The sequence below is a fragment of the Eschrichtius robustus genome, chromosome 6 (assembly GCF_028021215.1).
Source record: "Eschrichtius robustus isolate mEscRob2 chromosome 6, mEscRob2.pri, whole genome shotgun sequence".
Taxonomy (NCBI): Eukaryota; Metazoa; Chordata; class Mammalia; order Artiodactyla; family Eschrichtiidae; genus Eschrichtius; species Eschrichtius robustus.
The window spans coordinates 93653334-93666005 of NC_090829.1; positions in this window are offsets into that span (position 1 = coordinate 93653334).

A 12672-nucleotide genomic window follows, 5' to 3' on the forward strand; every position below is an offset into this window, starting at 1 on the left:
TTTGCCAACTGTTGATCTTAATGAACTAAATAAGACTTTTGTTTTAGCTTTCTTAATAAGTTATAAGACAGAGAAAAGTGCATAAATCATTAAGTGTAACTATAAACTTAATGACTTATGTGAGTTATCTGAACTCCCACTAGTATAACCAGTACTCAGATCAAGAAACAGAACTTTTCCAGCACCTCGGAAGCCTTCCTTATACCATTTCCTGGTCATGACCCCTGCTTTCTGCCCCCAAAGTAACCATTATCTTCACCATAAATTTGTTTTGCCCAGTTTTGGATTTTTTAAAAAGAAACCGTACAATGTATATCATTTTATGTCTGCCATTTCTGTTGTTGCTTGTAGCAGTGCTCACTTATTTTTATTGTCTTCTATATTTTATTATATAAATGCAAAATATATTCTAATGTTAAAAATAAATAAATAAATAAATAAATAAATAAATAAATAAAATTAAGCGGTCAATTCAGCTATTTAACATAGACAAATTAAAGAATTTTAAAAGCTTTTCTTCCCATTACTACTCAAAGACATTCAGTTATGGGAGAAAAATAGCTTCAACCAAAATTGTTGGTCTATTAAAAATATCAACACTTTGAGAAAGGAACACTTTAGTTTTGTTTTTTTTTTTAACTTAAGACCACTCTCTTTTTTTCTTCTCCACTTTGACTTTATAGTTTGATGGATAGACAGATAAATATTTTGAGGCAACGTTCTCCTGATGGTTTCATTTGCCTTTCTATCTAGTCTTTAACAGTTTACTGTCAAATTAACCCTCTTTCTTACCCTTGCTGCCCCTTGAGGTCCAACTTGATAAATTGGTCCTCACCATAAGGGTTTGGTATAATGCTTTTTGTCTCCCTAAATTGCAAATAAACTTCAAAACTTATAAAAAAATAAGTTAATGTTATTATGACTATTGACATAGTCAGTGCTTGCATTATTATTATACCCAGTTTTCACCTGAAAATTCTGCTTCTGTAAGCCTGTAACGATATATTTCGTGAGTGAAGATAATTAGAAGTACAGGTCCTCCACTGTTTGGGGAATGGAGCAGGATTTTTAATTATTCATCATTTCATTGGGATCAGAAAGAAAAATCTGACTTCTGTATCCTAGGGTAAATATGGTGGCCATTGTCTTGGTGCCATTTTTTTTTTCCCCTTCTGAAATTATAGACACTGTTTCTTTTTTTATTAACAGGGGGAAAGTAGTCCACTATTTTCTGGGACTACTTTTAGGACAAAGGTAATGAAATTTTAGCACCCTATGGAATCTTTACTTGTAAGTGCCCATCTCCAGGGCCTGTTATCAATATTCTTTTTTTTTTTTTTTTTTTTAATTAAATCAACCAGATTCATTGAACCTACTGGAATTTTCCCATGTATTTCTTTTTTTTTTTTTAATTTAATTTAATTTATTTATTTATTTATGGCTGTGTTGGGTCTTCGTTTCTGTGCGAGGGCTTTCTCTAGTTGCGGCAAGTGGGGGCCACTCTTCATCGCGGTGCGTGGGCCTCTCACTGTCGCGGCCTCTCTTGTTGCGGAGCACAGCCTCCAGGCGCACAGGCTCAGTAGTTGTGGCTCACGGGCCTAGTTGCTCCGCGGCATGTGGGATCTTCCCAGACCAGGGCTCGAACCCGTGTCCCCTGCACTGGCAGGCAGATTCTCAACCACTGCGCCACCAGGGAAGTCCTGTTATCAATATTCTTATTCTGCCCACCACAGCGTCTATACTTCTAATGTCTTTACATCAGAAACTATAAATGAATCTGGTTTCTGGCTATGAACAGGGTAGATTACATTGAAGTCCAAGAACCACCAACCTCTACAATTAACTTTATTTATTTATTTTTATTTATGTATTTCTGGCTGCATTGGGTCTTCGTTGCTGCGCACGGGCTTTCTCTAGTTGCAGCGAGTGGGGGCTACTCTTTGTTGCAGTGCACTGGCTTCTCATTGCGGTGGCTTCTTTTGTTGCGGAGCACGGGCTCTAGGTGTTTAGGCTTCAATAGTTGTGGCACACAGGCTCAGTAGTTGTGGCTCACGGGCTCTAGAGTGCAGGCTCAGTAGTTGTGGCACACGGGCTTAGTTGCTCCATGGTATGTGGGATCTTCCCGGACCAGGGCTCGAACCCGTGTCCCCTGCATTGGCAGGCGGATTTTTAACCACTATACCACCAGGGGAGTCCCTACAATTAACTTTAGTCACTACATAGCTCAATCCTCCACAGCTATGTCTTTTTTTTGTTCCATCAGAAGTGATTAATTCAAGCTCATTCACACTTTTTCTGGACTAATCTGATTCAGTTTTGTCTTTTAACATGTTAGGTTATTAATTAAAATTACACTGATATAAAGAAGTTTCCTTTAATCTCAGCACCCCTCCCCAAATTTTTCACTATTTGGAAAAGCTAGCATGTATTAAATACTTATTTTCACACATTGTGCTTTAATGGCTGTGCTTAACTCCTTTTCTATTTTTAACATGGATTTTATGATACGAACATCATTAAGGCCTCTTTGGAATGAATCCATCCATTCCATTTCAGATTTCAAGTAAACATTTTTGTTTTCACAGTGATAGGCTTCCCTAACTAGTTAAGTATTACATATTAGAAGCCACTATGTATGGAAAAACAGAAACCTAAAATACACATACAGAATAAGAATATTCTTCTCAAATTCAGCACACCTCTTTATGTGTTATATATGAAGTTATATATGACAGACCACAGTAATGGCATAGAGGCTGCCTTAATAATCTCATAGTCTGTAAAATGGCTAAGTCCAACTATCCTCTGTAATGGGACCGTATTTGCAACAGTATTCATATCTGAACACCATTTTTTCAGATTTTATTTTCTTAGAGCAGTTTTAAGTTCATAACAAGATTGAGAAGAAGGTACAGATATTTTCCATATGGCCACCTTGCCCTCACACATGGATAGCTTCCCCCATTATCAGCATGCCCTACCAGAGTGGTAAATTTTTTGCAGTCGATGAACCTACATTGACACACCATAATCACCCAAAGTCCATAGTTTACCACGATATTTTACCTATTTACATATATTCATTATTTTAAGAGATAAAAAATAAAGTGGAGGATGGCCTGAGAAGAAACACCAAAAGGTGAAAGGATAAAAATCAGATAACTTGAGGACCAGTTTAAAGGCATTTATCCTAAAGAACAGAAGGTTCAGGGGACTCTATGTTGTCAAATTGATATACTGTGATGAGCTTTCAACCAAAAGGAAACTTGCATCTTTCTCTACGGTCCCAAATTGCAGGACTGAGGTCACTGAGGTATCTCAGGGTACACAGATTTTGGCCCTGTGTAAGGAAAAGCTTTCTTCTTCACATTCAGAAGTGTCTTCATGGGAATGGAATTCCGCCTTAGTATGTTTAACTAAAGGCTATTTATTACATCACTAAGTGGGGTTGTGAATATGGAGTTGAAGCATTGTATCTTCTTAATCCAGAAATTTCTTCTATCATAAGATGTTTCCCCATCTATCAAACTGGTGATTATTTAGGCGGATATTGGTAGATATTATGATTTATCAATAGAAGAAGACAGTGAACCTCTACAAAAAGACCCTTTTTAAAATTTTTTTAAATTTTTAAAAATTTAAAAATTTTTAAATTGAAATATAGTTGATTTACAATGTTGTGTCAATCTCTGTTGTACAGCAAAGTGACTCAGCTATACACATATAGACATTCTTTTTTTAAATATTCTTATCCATTATGGTTTATCACAGGATATTGAATATAGTTTCCTGTGCAATAGAGTAGGACCTTATTGTTTATTCATCCTATATATAATAGTTTACATCTGCTAATTCCACATTCCCAGTCCTTCCCTCCCCCACCCCCCTCCCCCTTGGCAACCACAAGTCTGTTCTCTATGTCTGTGAGTCTGTTTACGTTTTGTGGATAGGTTCATTTGTGCCATATTTTAGATTCCACATATAAGCGATATCATATTGTATTTGTCTTCCTCTTTCTGACTTATTTTACTTAGTATGATAATCTCTAGTGGCATCCATGTTGCTGCAAATGGCATTATTTCGTTCTTTTTTATGGCTGAGTAGTATTCCATTGTATATATGTACCACATCTTCTTTATTCATTCATCTGTCGATGGACATTTAGGTTGTTTCCATGACTTGGCTACTGTGAATAGTGATGCTATGAATGTAGGGGTGCATGTATGAAAAAGACCTCTTTTATCACCTAACATAGCCTCAAGCCTAGATGTATAAAAATGAACTCATTCTAATCCCAAGTCTGTTCCCTTTCCTGACTTCTCTATTTTTATCAAATACATGTATGTGCAGATATGTTATTTTAACTTCCCTTTAAAATCATATTCAATTAGAGTCAAAGGTCATGATCCTTCTTCTTCTTTAAATTATGTCTAACCTTCTTCCTCCTAATTTCTTCCTTTTGCTAGAGCTACCGCACCATACCAGATTCTAAACTGGACACATCCAAACCAGGTCAACAGCCTCCTAACAAGAGCCTTGCTACTAGTCCCCTCATTTCACAATAATGTCAGAAACTGATTTTATTTTCTCTTTACCCTCTTCAGTAACCTTTCAAATTACCTTTGACTACAGAATTAGTATAAACTCCCAATTATATCATTTAAAACTTCCATAATTTAGTTTTTGGTATCTGTTGAATTTTGTCATCTGTTGAATTTTGTCATTTTTTATGTGAACTTTCTGGCATAGGGGCTGATACCTTTCTTTCCCTTGGACACAGAAATCTGATTATTGTTATGCTTCCGGTGTATGCTCCATTTCCCAACCTTTAATCTTTACCTCCCAACTTGTATGTTCTTCCTTCAATAACATGACCTTCAAAGGAAGATCTAGCTTACTTTCTCCGTAAGGCATTCCCTTCCCTGTCTTACCCAAGTTAAACACCCATTTTTTCTTACTTTTGTAGTAGGCACTGTAGTCATATATTTATATACAGTACTTATTGATCAAACTAGTAGCAGCCAATTTATAGTGTGTATGAGGGAAACTCCAGATACATAATATAGTCCTGTTCATTTTCTACCAATAAAATGGCTTAATTGTGCATATTGTAATCTGAATTCCACAATAACATTTATTTCCTACAACATTAGACTAAAAATGTATGTGATAATTCTCTGTTAATATCCATAGGTAGGAGGAAATGTTTCCATCAGGTGCATTATGGCTAAGAGGCACAGGATAAGCTATCTACATCAGAATTTAGATAAGAAGCTTGCTTCAAAGCTGAATGAGCCATCTCAATTTGTTATTTTTTAAATCTGCCAAGGAATAGCTCATTTCGTGCAAGAATTACCTTGCACCTGACCCAGAGCAAAGACTCTCTAGCTATTTTTTACATATACTGATGCAACAGTAGAATTGTTTAATGCTTTAAAAACCAAGTAAGGAAGAACATGAGAAAAAGAAAAGAGACTTACAGTTTTGCTTTTCTTCATTCCTCTCTCTCTCTCCTTTTTTATAACTGCAAAAAAGACAGTCAATATTTAGCCACTGAGAAGAGATGAAGTGGTTATTTTCCCTAAGAATTTTTATAAACATTTTTTTCTAATGCTCCTTTAGGAAATGAATAGACTAACTTTGGCAGGTGGTAGTTACGTCTTCTCTCTCTCTCTCTCTCTCTCTCTCTCTCTCTGCTGTTGACATTCAATTCAAACAATCCTATCATTTATCCTTTTATGTACATTTAAAAAAATCAATGTTCACAATTTTGATTGCCTTCTTAGCAATCTTCTGGTGACCTGTGAGAGTAAGATGGAAAATTGGAAAGAGGTCGTTGGGAGAGCAGGCACAGGGGGAAGAAAAGTAGGAAATCAATCGTATTCATCACCTTAGTCCCTTCCCAGAGGATGCCTTCCAAAATTCTGCCTTTTATTTTTGAATTCATTTTTCCTCATTATTTAGATGCAATTGCAGCTGGTAAGAGAGCTTTTGATCTATATTTCATAAGTAAGTATTATTCATGTGAATATTCCTTTTCATTAGTATAGAAAATATAAGCTGCACATATCTCCTGGCTGAAGTCTCTGCCTCTCGTCCTTGCTTGCTGGTCACGAAACCGTATTTTAAAAATACGTCTGGTTTTTCATTAACAACAAAGATTAAATAGCAATGTGAAGCCTTCATGATCTTCCCTTTTAATATCAGAAATAGACGCTTTCTTCTAGTCACAGGCAAAACCAAAACAAGATGTGACAGGGAAAAAAAAGAGTGTGTGTAAGTGGTCTAAGTGACTTCCTGCTAGGGAGGTGTCTGATGTGTTGGTGGTGAGGCGCATATAACCAAAATCATCAACCCTACCCAATCCCGACACTTAATAAAACACTACCCAATGAAGACATCCTATTATCCTGAAACAAATGTCATTATTTGGAAAAAGATAACACATTGAGCTACTATGTGAGAAAATTTCTCGTAGCTTTTCACCAGGCAATTAGGGCATAGAAGGGGGAAGAGAGAGAGAAGGAGAGAGAGAGAGAGAGAGAGAGAGAGAGAAATGGAGCTTCCCTGAAAAAAAAAACAAAACTGAACACAATCAATACAATGTGTATAATGGAGGTAAACTGACATTAAAGAGCACAGATAGCTGAGTCCTAGAAACTTGAGATTGGTTAAGTAAAGCAGGCTCGTTCAGCTGGGCCACCTAAAGATGTGTGCACGCGTGTGTGTGTGTGTATGTGTGTGTGTGTTTATGTGTGATGCAGGCAAATGTGAAGGGGGTAACACTATGAAGTTAGGATGGAGTGCTCAATGGGAAACCATTGAAAATGATCAGATGATTTCCGTCATACCGAGTTCCAGTTCTGATTGAAAACACTGGAAATCTAGTTCATAAGTGGTGTAGTCTGATATAGTCTGATAACATGCCTGTTGAGAAACGCAGACAGCTGATGGAAAGAAGAGTTTTGATGATGGACTTAATACTGTTGATGTTTTTAGATGATGGTTTGAGAAAGCTGGGGCTTGATTAGTACCCTTTCTGATTCTTCAACATGCAGCACCCAGTTAATGGAAATGAATCCTGCTAATGAATATACGCCCTTTACTCATTGGTCAAGAAATTAAAATGTCATGTAGTAGGGCATGCAGTAGTCAAGAAAGTTGTCCTTGGTGTGTCCTCTGTTTCTGTATGTCATCTTCTGAAGCCACTTTCTTTTTTAGATGATTCCTGTTTCACATAGCGTGAAAGGGCACATACAAAGTTAGTTAGCGGTTAGAATATACAAATGGATAAAAAGTGAATAACCCTCCTGGGTTTTTAAAATTTCTTTTGTAATCTGGGGCAACCCACACATTTACAAAGAGTAAAATGAATTTAATAGTTTTGTTTTTTAATGTTTCATTATTTTGTGAAAAATATATTACCACAGACATTTAAAATCAATATTTTATTAATGTGAGAAAGTATCTTATTTCCTATTTCACTTTGATAACTGGAAAATAAAATTTCTATAAAAGAAATGTAGTATTAGATACATCTAACTATACATAAAAGTATATCAAATAATATAAAATGCCATACATAGCTATGTAAAAATTTTACACAAGCACATGCACACATGCATGACAAGTGGAATAATTTCTTTTGGGATTGGATTATTATGACATGGCTTTCCTGGTAGGCTGAGGCATGTTAATGCACCATATTAAAAAGATAACTTTCTTTTCTTTTCTATGTGCTGTTGCTTCCTTCCTGACCCATCTTGAGTCCCATAGTTGATCATCTGAACTATTATTTCACTAAAAGCCTTGACTTCTTCCATTCTTGTATTTCTGCAGCACCTGCTCAATCAAAACACAAACGTGTTTCGAAGCGACAACCTTACTTCCCCAGTGCCCTGCTAGAGAAACTTACAGATCCTGCCAGGTTGGCACCACTACCCAATGCATCGTCTCCAAACTCCACTGTGTATTCAGAATAGATTCTCAGTCTTTCTTTTTCTTGTACTTTTCCTTTTCTTCGACTCAAAATCATCATTCTCCTCCAGTTCTCTTCAATTTGAGATGACAATTTTGTCTACTATTTCATCCAGAAGAGTTGGAAGCCATCAAGCATGATCAACCTCCACCTCTAATCATCTCTAGAAATGTATTCATAACAAAACTATGTGTATATAGTTTTATAGATATTATTATTTATATATTTCCCTATCTGTACCTTTTTTGTCCTCAGAGGTCTTTTTTTTTTTTGTTCATTCTCATAGGATAAGGTGTCCTTTAATGTCTTTCTTTCTAATTTATCTCTCAGCATATTCACTCACTCTGAAATTTCTCTCATTTCTCTTCTCCATCCTTATACAGATTTCTTAATAGACTAATCTCTACTTTTCAGTTCCTCGTCTCCCATTCCTATCAGTCCATTCTTTAATTGACGTCGTTCCCACCAAGGTCCCAAATGATCTCTCAGTTGCTAACTCCAATGGATGTTTTGTAATCTTTTTTTTTTTTTTTTTAATTGGACCTCTCTCCTGCATTGTTGTTTGCTCCAGGGAAATACTGTACTCCCCTGGTTTCCAGCATACCACACTCAACTAGTTTCTTTTGTGATCCTCTGTTTTTTTGTGATTTTTTTTTTTCTCTGCTTTTCTCTGAATGTTGATCCTCAGGGTTCAACTTTCAACTCTTCTTATCCCATATGATCTCTCTTTATGACTTTGTAACTCTCAGGTATTTCTCACTTGTCAGTGTTGCCAAACCTATGATCACATATGTCCCATCATCTAACTAAAATATCCTTCTGCTTACTCAGTGGATGCCTGACATTTTCGAATTTTAAAAAGCAAATTAATTCTCCCTTTTCCCTAAATAGACTGTCCCTTGATATTATTTATGCTAGTTGTTGAGCCTATCTTTTGCCAAGTCATTAAAGCTAGAATTTTGACCATCATTCCTGACTCCTCCATTTTCTGCACTTTTCATATTTCTGTAATTATCAGTTACTACAAAGATAACTAATCTGGTTAATTAACTAATCTGCCTCAGTTGCTAATTAGGATCACCTGGGAAGTTTCAATGCTATACTAGCTCAATCAAAGCAGAATCTCTGATAATGGGGCCCAGAAATTTGTTTTTCTAATGGGTAGATGGGAACTACTTTTCTCAATATTTCTCAAATATGTCACTTGTTTTTTATCTCCAGTACCACTGCCTCATTTTAGGTCCTCATCATTACTTATTGCATATGTCCTAACTGGCCACCCTGCCTCAGTCTCATCCCTCTGCAATCTATTATCAATCTGACCATCAGGGTGATCATTTGGAAATATAAATGTCACAATGTCATCTCCCTTACTTTTCTAATCCAGAACACTCTCCCCTGGTTTCAAACACTTTAATGGCTTCCCATCAAAAAAGGATCACATCCAAGTTCTTCAATTGGGCACCTGAGGCCTTATTTTAATTTACTCATCACATGCCACTTTTTGCCTTTTATTTACCTTTCTCTGCTTCCCACAAAATGGACCCACTTATTCCCTGTACATACATATTTGTTTTCTTTCTTTTGTGCCCCTGCTCATGAGGTCACCTCTGACTAGAATGACCCTTTCGTGTTTAACTGTTAATCCTATTCATTTCATAAGTCTCGGCTTTGTAATCACTTTTTCCAAGCTGGGTTAAGTGCCTTTCCTCAGTTTCTCATAATGATTTCTGCCTAAAGAAATTACTGTTTTTACCACTTAAGTTTATAATGATCTTTTATATGCCTGCTCTCTCTTTGGAAACAATGACTGGTGCTTGGTCATCTTTGTACTCTCTGGTGTCTAGCATAATGTTTGGCATATATTAGATGCTCAGAAAAGGTTTGTTGAATAAATGAGTGAATGAGCAGTTAGAAGTCACAGCTGATAAAATAAAAATGGATACTAATAAATGTTGGGTCCTGAAACAATCAAGAGATTTAAAATAGAAAAGGATAATTACTGTACCTTGAGAATGGGAAACTGTGAAACCAGTAGAGAAGACCTTCTGTAGGTCTAGAATATATTAGAATTTTATTGACATTATTAGACTTACTCCTGCAGGTAATTTGCTTCTGATCTATACATTCATTTTGGAACTTTCTGGTCTTAATTTGGCTTCTTGAGGAGAAAAATGAATATATAACTGGTCTATATTAATACTGGTCTGATTAGCAGTTATATTTCTCACATAATTACATGGTTTTTATACTACACATTAATCTGTGAATTTGAATTTATTGTCTGTATTTTTTTAGGGTCCAATCACCTTGAATAAATTTGTCAGTTTCCAGATCTGCCAAACTGAGTGATGTGATCAGTAATGAGATGCCCTTCAGCCTTGAAATTCTGAATTTACATTTTGTTTAATTGAAAAATAAAAATTCAATGTTGTATTAATGTGGTATAAATCAAAATGTGTAGGGACTATAGATAAATTATTGTGACAAATTCTATCACATTTTACATTCTTCACACAAACTCTTGAGGGAAAAGAAAATTATCCATATATTTCTGAATCAAGGCATGTTAGGGAACATGGAAAATGTACTGTGAAATAAAAAGAATGCAATGGGGTACAAAAGAATACAGAACTGAGACAAAGTAGTAGGTTTATTCCAAGTTTTAAAGTAGCTATATTTAACACTTTGGTATAAACCCATTTTATCCCAAAGAAATACCTGCCAAATAAATCACAGTCTGGAAAATAATTAATCTGAGAATCAATAGCCTGGGAAAGAAAATCACAAGGAAGTGATTTTGCAGATGTTATTTTTTCCAAATATGCAACTATTTAGTCTGATATAAACTTTAGGATAGAAATGTATTAAGGAAGCTGCTCACTTAATTTTGCTCATTCTGCACCCTGTGATGTTGAAATTGTTCAGGATTACTGGGCTCACATGTTGTAATGAGAATTGTATATAATTTACTATGTTTATTTACATATAATAAACTTTAATGATATTTGTGTCCAGTAATAGCAAATAGCAGATGCTGGTTTCTTCTAAGGAATGTATATATATTGTGTTTGTGTGTGTGTGTGTGTATATATATATATATATATATATATATATATACACACACATATATATACACATACACACATACATAGATGTACCTCATATATATAAATATCTCATATATAAATAAATAAATTTACATATATAAAACATATATATGGTATCTGGTATCTGGTATTTCAAATTTTTGGTATCTCATACCACCTGCAATCTCTAGTTTTTGTTTCAAGAACTGATTTATTAATCATAAGTTTAATTCTTGAACAAGACCTTTGTGATAGTATTGGCTGGTTTCTTGCCAAACATCTATTCACCGCTTTCTCTTTAGAAACAAAATTCAAATGTTTAGCTGGTTATATTGCTTCCTATAATAAAGAGCACATTGCTTTCCAGATATTTTAGCAGCTAAGTTTGACCATGGGACTGAGTCCTGGCCTTGAGCTATTAAAGAGAAATATTTGTGGGAGTTCTCTGAAAATTACTTAAAGGAAATTGATTCAGGGAGAAGTTTGTAATACCCTTCTACCTTTCCTCTTAGCTTTTAACCTGAAAATAAGTGATGATAGCTGCAGCACCAATAGCTATCTTGGAACATAAGGTGATCTGAGGGTGAGAAAAAAGGTGCTGGGATGATACAGAGGAAAGATAGGAACTCGGGTCCTTGAAAAAATTGTGGAGCCACCATTATTACCTGTAATTTCTACTTTCAGACTTTTTCTACGTGTGAGAGAAATAAGATTCTATCTTGTTTAAGGCATTGTTATTTATTGTTGCTTTTGTTGTTAAGCAAGAATTCCAGTTGATCCCAAACTAGTACTTAGATTCTGGTTCTATCTGGTGAATCCATAGATCAGCATACCTCACTGCTAGCTATTGGTATGTGTTGTTAAGGAAAGATGGAAATCTATTACCCTTAATAAGGGATGACTTGTTATACCCCAATATGACTAGGTAATAATCCACTTATTTATCTTTAACCTGTGAATTTGTGTCCACAGTCTCCCTGGGAGATTACTGTTTTGTGTTGTGTCATTCTGATTTTGAGTTGGAGGGGCATTGTAAATCTACCTGGTAGGAAGAGTAACATCTTGCTTGAAATTGTGAATAAAGTGGACACTCCATTGCACAGAAACAGGGACAACCTTATACTTCCTATACAATATCCTCAAACAGTCAATTCATTCATTCAACAAATAGTTTTTGAGTAGCTATTTATAGATCAAATAAGTTACAGGAAGGCTTTGTTACTTAGTCAACTAGCCTCATATCGCATGGGTCACCTGTGAATTTGGAGAAAGTAGAAAAAAGAAAAGAAGAAAAATTGAACCAAATGAAAAAAGTATAAATATTTGCCCAAATAGGTGTCTTCTTTTTAAAAAACTTTTCCTGTGTTTAAAGACAGGACTCTAATCTGCATTTTCTCAAATGGCACCAGCCTGTGACTATATATATTAATGTCTAATATTAATGCTCAGATGACAAGCGTTCATATCTGCCATTACAGAATTTCTCAGTACCCCCGCCACAATGTCTCCCAGTTTTTTCTGGGAGTCCTAAGGGAAGGGTCTCACATAAACTTATAATCAGTTTGTTTATATTATTCACTTACTGGCTGTTATGATGCTTGGAAA